The sequence below is a fragment of the Anneissia japonica genome, unplaced genomic scaffold (genome assembly GCF_011630105.1).
Source record: "Anneissia japonica isolate Jap-2015-1 unplaced genomic scaffold, ASM1163010v1 scaffold2834_len698180_cov181, whole genome shotgun sequence".
Classification (NCBI taxonomy): Eukaryota; Metazoa; Echinodermata; class Crinoidea; order Comatulida; family Comatulidae; genus Anneissia; species Anneissia japonica.
In genome coordinates this window covers 190,354-198,782 of record NW_022704877.1, presented here as the reverse complement: position 1 = coordinate 198,782, position 8,429 = coordinate 190,354, and the positions used below count along the sequence as shown (strand labels likewise).

Below are 8,429 nucleotides of genomic sequence, written 5' to 3'. Positions count from 1 at the left end.
TGATAGGATATGATACTACTATATATACCATATTTGCCCTGCTTGGAGATTGGAATATTCCAGAGTATCAAACTTGAATACGGACAAATCAGAAAGCTTGTTCCAAAAAAGGCCACAAATCATACGCATGTCCTACAACTAACAATCACCAAACAACTGGGTTAATATCTGGACAGATCGGCCGTGCAAAACGTCTAGAAAACCCGTCTATGTACCGGTGAGCATTGTGCCGTACGAAGCCAACACCCAAAATAATTCTAAAATCTGCTATAAGTTTGTGTGGGGGCACATCTGATAATGAAGCTTTATGTCAAGAGTACTAATAAGGTAGGTTGGTTTTCATTAGGATTTAGTAAAACTGTTTAGAAACCTTCCATTCTCTCTAACATAAAAATGAGCTAGGCCATGATTGGTAGCAACAGTGTACTCAAGGGAAAACTTGTCCGAATCATGGGATTTGCATTTTGCAACGGGAAAGTTTATTACAATTAAAAATTTTCATGTTTTGGTAATGGCACGTCTAGGTCTAGTACTATCATCTTAATTGTCTTAAACAATGCTTATAGAATAATAATAAAGACATATTAATTACATTTTTATTGTAAATATAATCATTAATTTAACACTGCGATCAGCAATCATGTAAACAATTAATCCAATGCCTGTGGTCTGTTACACAATGAAGCTGTTTGATTATAAGAAATTCCTAAATTTATCTGTGATTCTTGTACTTCAGGTGGCATGAAACACATCATTCCAGTTACAATACAAAGCAAAAAATAAACATTAAGAAATATTTTTATTACAATATGTATAAAATACATACTAATATTATTAAAATTAATGAGCATATAGAAATACTCAAAAAATATAAATTAGAGAGCAAAAAAAAAAATAAAATATGTACTGCAGGCTTACACTACATATAATCCATAATCCTGAAATACCTACAGTGTATTGTTTGTAGTGTTACAAATACAAATTTTTATTCTGAACTGCATACTTTTGCCCCATCAGCCTAACTCCCAAAGTGAAATTTTACAAGTCCTTACATATATACTAGAGTTACCAGGCGCAGATCCAGACCTTCGCACCATACGCCATGGTGAAGTTCAGGGCGAGAGATATGCAATTACTTTTTTGCATTGTCTAAATATTAATTAACCAGAACCTGGTGACTGTCAGTGGCGCAATGTATGTGATAATGTACACTGATGAGCTCTTATTTTGATTTGTCGCATAATGTATGGTTAATCAAGAATTAAGCACAGGGGATGTGTTGATTCTTATAAACTTATTAAAAGATGCATACAATTCAATATTTTGTTATTTCAAAATCACAGTAAAGCGAAAACTGTTTATTTGAACTATTACTATTACTTTGATTAATTACTATATTTTTACGAATGCTTTAAAAATTTAATGGGGTGGGTGGTCTAATGTAGACTGCGGCTTAAAACCATCGTTCGATCACATTCAAACGATGTGAAAAATGAAACATGATATTGTTTGTAACGATAAGTCTGTTTGTATGACGTTTACCCCCACTAGCATTAGTAGGAATACTGGTACTGGTACGTACAAGCATTTATAATACGCCTTTCCCTTAGGGTTATAAGCGCACGCCAAGTATCATTGTTCAGGAAAAAACTCAAGGCAGCACAGCACATACTGCAGCATAAAAACAACCCTGGAAACTACAAGCGAAACAACTATATTGTCTAAACAATTAACAAAAGCATATCAGAAAATACACAATTCAGTAAAATAACAATTGGAAGTAGTAAGCAAACAAGTAAGCTTAAGTGCACGTTTGAAGACATTGGGTTCTGACATGTCAGTGAGTTCAGTCGAAACTTCCAATTCCCTTATGACGTGGAACAGTAATATGTACAGAAGAAGCAAATGTTGTGGAATGTATAGGAATATATTGGTCAAGAAAACTAAATAAATAGGCAGAAGAAAACCTATAGATACACTTGTGGACAGACAGAACATAATTCTGCTATTTAAAGACAGCCAATGGAGTTCATTAATGATAGCAGCAGAATGTGTGCGAGGTTCACATGGAAAAACCGAGCGAGCAGCAGAGTTTGCAAATCTCTGCAGTCTTAAGATCTTTTTTTTCTTTTATTTAGAATAGACCACTATCTGGCACTAGAAAGTGAGTTACAGTAGCCAATTGATGATACATGAAGCACCTAAAACTAGACAATCGTAAAAACATTGATTATGTCAATTCCTTACCATAAAGTTTCGAATGACCTCAGTGATGAGTTGGATGTGAAAAAAATCAGGTATTTGTGCGTAACAGGAAATATACTGAATAGAAAATTGCAGTGTAGAAAAAGTACAGTGACCCAAGTCAAATGTATATTATTTTGTTCAAATTGCATGAATTGTTATTGTTCTACCTTTTTGGTATCCTATAAAAGTCTTCTCAATGAATACATTGAGAGTTTGTTTCTTTCATTGCTTAATATGAAAACTATTACTACAACCTAGGTATCATAGTCTAGTGCACTTTTCGTAAATAATTATTTTCTGTCATTTAAAGAATTTATGAGGAAGGACATATATCATTTTTTACGAAGGATTTTGAGAAGTGAAACCCTCTATTGAGTTTCATCACTGAATATTTTCTAAAAGATTCCAGTTTTTTTTCAGAAAATGGTAAGAGCTTCTGTATGTCCCATAGGGGGTTCCCAAGTCTCCCGGACCTCGTGTGAGTTTTCCGATTTCCGGGTGACTCCCACACTCTCACAATCAAACAGTTTTTAAAGAATGAGCATTTTTGTTTTATTTTTTTATATTTTGATATAATTTGTAAATATTCATTTTTGATTTGTAAATACAGTATATTAATGTTTTTGTGCAATTTCATAATTTTTTTAATTTATATTTTTGTAAGTGCAATAATTTTAGCCTTTAGCTACTTCTTGTATTCTTTCATACATGAATAAAATAAATAAATAAAATAAAAAAGAATCTCCCGGAAATTAACCCATCTCCGCAAAAATTAAAATTTTACATGTTCTTATTGCTTTATTATCAATTTTCCCATGGATGTCAGTGCCGTAGGTATCACTATGCACAGCAAAATAAAAGTAAATGTGAAAGCTCAATTAGCCAGATCAGAAAGAGACAGGAAGACGGCCTAGAATAAGAAATCATTTGATAGGGTTCATGGGAAAAGTTTTTATGTCATAGTATGGTCCAATTTGTGCTTTAAGCCATCAAAATAATGTTATTTGGATAGGAAAATTATATATTTTTTAAATTTTCGATACAACGACCTGGTCGTTTGTCGGTCAATAACGGGGTTCAAGCCTGTCTGACGGGGAGAGGGGGAATGCCCACCCCCCCTTCTTGACGAATGGGGGAGGTGACGAATAGAATTTACAAACAAGTTCTTCAAACATAATATTTATTCATTGTATCCGAACTGTACTGCTGACAATACTGTGGCCAGCTATTGAGACAGTTGGGACAGTCCCACACAATTTTTCTCTTGGGTCCACAAAGAATAGGTCCACATTTCTCATATTTTGTGTACGTTTGGTCAAATTTTAGGAAAAAAGGGTCCAGATTTCTCAAATTTTACGTAAAAGGGGATAAATTTTAAAGTGGGTCCACCCTGATATTGTCCCACACTTTTTGAAAATCCTGGCTACGGCATTGACTGCTGATGATGTAATATACTGTACTCTGACTATACTGATCATATCACTACAGCAACCGATAACAGCATGCTAAATAGCTGTTGATTATCAAAATTAGCATTAAAAGATGGCGATTGACTTAATACAGCAATTAGCATACAGTAGCTGCATACATCGAACACTATGGGTTTTCTCCTGCCTATTATTAGTTATTATTATTATTTTATTCCCCAGATTTTGAAGAAAATCTGACCCAGGCCTCCCTCTGGAGCTCTGAGGTATCTACCAACGGCTGCTGTGCAAGAACATGATCATCAAAATCTGTCCAATCGCCAAACTCTTCAGAAGTTTTGACTAGAAGTTTTTGGGAGCTTTCGGCAAGTACTGTTGCCGTTTAAGAGAGGTATTTGCTATACAAGACGTGATCACTCAGAGAGGTTTAGCTGTAATAGCACTAATATGGTGCTGTTGGTTGGGATAATTCTCACAAATTCCCCCTAAGACTTCAGATTCGAAAAAAGTTCTTATAATGGGGAATGTACTTGGTAACCTCTCTCACATGCAGGAAACAACTTGGAATGGTGGGAATAGCTCTTCTTCAAACATACATTAGCCAAATTGGCCTTGCAATACATCCTGATAGAGAGTAATCAGAATGGATAGTGGTTGAAATGAGGCTCTCCAGCTTGCTTACAACCTTTTGTTTCTAAATCTATTTCTTGAGAAGTTCTTTTTTGTAAGGAAAATGTTTTCTTGCAGTTAAGGAAAAGCTACGCTTTAAAGCATCATATCATACTTTAATTTCAGTACTTTAATGTCAAATAACGCCTGTTATAAAATGCTGTGCACAAGTAGTAGCCACAATGCTGTAATATAGTTTCAATAAACATGTGATTTGTATAGGAAAATTCTAATAAATGCACCAATCAATATTCAATGTTGGAGAAGTAGGTACTAAAAATACCAAAATGAAGATGCATATTAATTTTTATTTTCATTGGTTAAATATTTTTAATTTAATGAATAAGGAAATCAACAAATATCTGAGACAGACAGTATTAGGACCCTTGGCAATCAAAATCATATCATATCATATAATTCTTTTCACCAAATTCACAAGAACATACAAATTCAATAACACAAAAACCACTCAGCAGTACCTTGTAGGATTGCACAAGAGAGGACAATGCCCATCTGTCAGAGAGCCCTCCAGTACCAACCGAGAAACATATGCAACATAAATATTAGAGTATTAAAATATTTTTTTGCCAAGAGCACTTAAAAACTATATATAAAATGTTATAATTACAATTAAAATTATAATCTTAAAAAAGAAAATTTCAATTAAGGCTATAATAAAAAATAAAATAAAATGTATAGGAAGCACAGCTTCTTCCTTGCAATAGAAAATTTTTTTTAAATTTAAAATATTGCCAGATTATCTTCGTACAATAGAAATATTCAAATTACCATTTTCAAAGCACTAAAAATAGATAAATAAAAATGTTTTAAAACAACTGAAATCATTAAAATGATTTTAATTAAAAATAGGACTAGTTTTGGTTGAAAAAAAGCTTGACCCCTTCAATGAACATGTTACAACTAATTGCCAGATCAATAAAAATAATGTTATTTGGATAGGCAAATTATTATTTTTTAAATTTTGATCCAACGACTTCATAGCGGCATCAGGCCACTTCTGAGATTATAATAAGAATTGATCCTAACAAATATCAAAATGATGGTGTATATTAATTTTTATTATTTACCAGGATTGGAAGAAAATCTGACCCAGCCTTCAAAATTTAAGCACAGGATGACCAGCACCAACTGGTTCACAACAGAATGTTGACTATAAGTGTGACAGACAGTTTGAGAAACAAAAAAAAATTGAACAGCAGTAACAACAGTTGAAAGGAAGCAGTACTCCATCTTACATACAGTAATTTCATTTTGCAAATTCTCCCTCCAATTGGGCACTGAATTATTTACCGACGGCTGCTGTGCAGAAACATCATCATCAAATCTTCACTAGAAACAAGCTGTTAAATTGACCAACAATTCAAGACAACCGGAATACAAGTTTTGAGGACTTTCAGCAAGTAGCCTTTTGAAAGAGATACTCACTACACAAGAGGTGATCAGAGAGGTTTAGCTGTACCAGCGCTACATAGTGCTTGACTGACTGTTGTTTGACTATGTTTCTTGGTTTAAACAATGCCCAATTAGTCAGAGTAAACATAAAGTTAGAATAAAGTTAACTCAACCTTTATGCAAATGAAAATTTACTAAAACACAAAAAAAAGAATAGGGATTTAACACATCTTTATTTTTTCCCTCTCGATTGGACTAGTAACCTTTGTACAAATTCTCCCTAAGATTTCAAATTTGAACAAGTTCTAATAATGTGGAAAGATCCTTCAAGTTCTGTTTAAGGAATTCCTCTTTGACTTAACCTTTTGGTTGTATTTTTTTTCCTTATTATTAGTAGTAATTTCCTTTTTCAATTTCCTTCCTTATAATTCTCTATACAATTTTTTTGGAAAGCAAAAAGGGGCTCCAGTGGTACCTATAAAGGCACAATTAATAATAATAATATTACTTTAAACAATACAGAATCAATACGATGGTCACCTGCTTGTGTTAACACGGATAAAGGGGATAGCAACTGGCTCCCTCTTGAACAAAGTGTGTGCCAATGATGTACACTATCTCCTACAGTCTACTGTACATATGTAGGAAGAGCAGCCTAATCTGGTGGTAGCCACGGTGTGTGCGCTGAACCGTACAGATCTCTAGGTCCCCGGTTCATTTCCCACCACTGCCCCTCCTTGTGTTTCAGCTGGATGGCTGAAATACAAGTTACAACAGCGCACCGTCTTTCAGATGAGACGTTTAAGCCGTTGGTCCCGTGTGCATTTATGACCCATGTGCACTACACTCTTCGGAAAAGAGTAGGGGATTGTCTCCCGGTGTACTGCCCAATCACCACCAGAAGGACCCCACTGGAAATAAGTCTTCTTCTAGGCTATTGTGGGCTATTGTTGTTGTTTACACCGAATAAATAAATCCAATGTATGCAGAGTACATGTTTACATATAGATGTTTGGCTACCTGAACTCTGACATATTGGACACATCTCCAATGGGAAATTTTTTTTCTCTGACAAAAAGTTCCAGGCTGTATACTATCTCCTACTCTCTTTAATATGTATGCAGAGTACACTTAATGTCCTTGCAAATTAGAAAGACAATCTTTCAATAGGAGGACTACTAGACTACTAGAAGGCTACTAGAACTCCATCATGCAGAACATATCTCAAATGGGAAATCCTTTTCCCCAACGACTTTCCCTACAGAAATGTGAAAATTCTCTGCATGACAAATAATGTGTAGGAAGATAAAAACGATAACTAAAACTTAAAAATTAATCTGCTCCATCTCGATGTCTGGAAACACTGTAAAATTTCTAGTACATCTATTAGAACAGGGGTTCTCAACTGACGACCCACAAGCCATATCCGGCCCACGGGTGTGTGTTATGTGGCCTGCGACAACAACGTTTTCTTGCAGTTAAAGGAAAAGCTATGAATGAAGCCTTCATTGCTTTATCTTTTAAGTCCCATCTGAAGACCTTCCCCTTTGACCAACATTTTGATTAGTTTTTTCTTCTTCCTTTATTCTTTTCCTTTTGTTGACTTATTTGTCGCAATTGCCTTTTAATTTCCCCCCTTTCACTTTTCTCTCTACATATAGTACATACATATCAGTTACCATCGGATTTTTTTCTCTACGATTTTTTGGAAATTGCAGAGGCCCTAGTGGCAGCAGTATGCACTATGAGCTATAAAAGCACAATTAATGATAATAATAATAATAATATTAATAGTTTAACTAATACAGAATCAATACAACGGCCGACTGCTTGTGTTAACCCGGATAATGAGAATAGCAATAGGTTTCCTCTTAAACAAGGTGTATGCCAATGCTATATACTATTTTCTACTCTCTTTAATATGTATGCAGAGTACACTAGATGTCCTTGTAAATCAGAAAGACAGCCTTTAGAGGGTGCCAGCTGAACAACCTGTGGTACCCAGTTGACTGTCGAAATATAGTTGTCGATTTATCATTGATTATCCAATAGGAGCAATTTTCTTTAATATGTATGCAGAGTACATTTAATGTCTTTGTAAATTAGAAAGACAGTCTTTAAATAGGAGGGCGCCAGCTGAACAACCTGCGGTACGCAGTTGATCCCACATGTTTGGCTACTAGAACTCCGACATATTGGACACATCTCAAATGGAAAATCCTTTTCCCCGACAATTTTCCCGAGGAAAAAAGTGATTCCCTGCCAAAAAACCTGTGGTACCCAGTTGACTGTCAAAATATAGTTGTCGATTTATCATTGATTATCCAATAGGAGCAATTCTCTTTAATATGTATGCAGAGTACATCTAATGTCCTTGTAAATTAGACAGTCTTAGGAGGGCACCAGCCAAACAACTTCTGGCACGCAGTAGATACCACATGTTTGGCTACTTGAACTCCGACATATTGGACAAATCTCCAATGGAAAATCTTTTTCTCTGACAACATTCCAGGCTCTCCTACTCTTTTTAATATGTATGCAGAGTACACTAGATGTCCTTGTAAATCAGAAAGACAGCCTTTAGAGGGTGCCAGCTGAACAACCTGTGGTACCCAGTTGACTGTCGAAATATAGTTGTCGATTTATCATTGATTATCCAATAGGAGCAATTCT

The 8,429-nt window shown here is 34.9% G+C and overlaps 1 long non-coding RNA gene across 1 annotated transcript; it reads left to right on the top strand.

Moving 5' to 3' along the window:
* Positions 1-135: 135 nt before the first annotated feature.
* LOC117104793 lies at positions 136-6,125 on the top strand. Its single transcript, XR_004444821.1, has 3 exons — positions 136-327; positions 3,897-4,065; positions 5,435-6,125. It is a non-coding gene; the product is annotated as an uncharacterized LOC117104793 (long non-coding RNA).
* Positions 6,126-8,429: the final 2,304 nt, after the last annotated feature.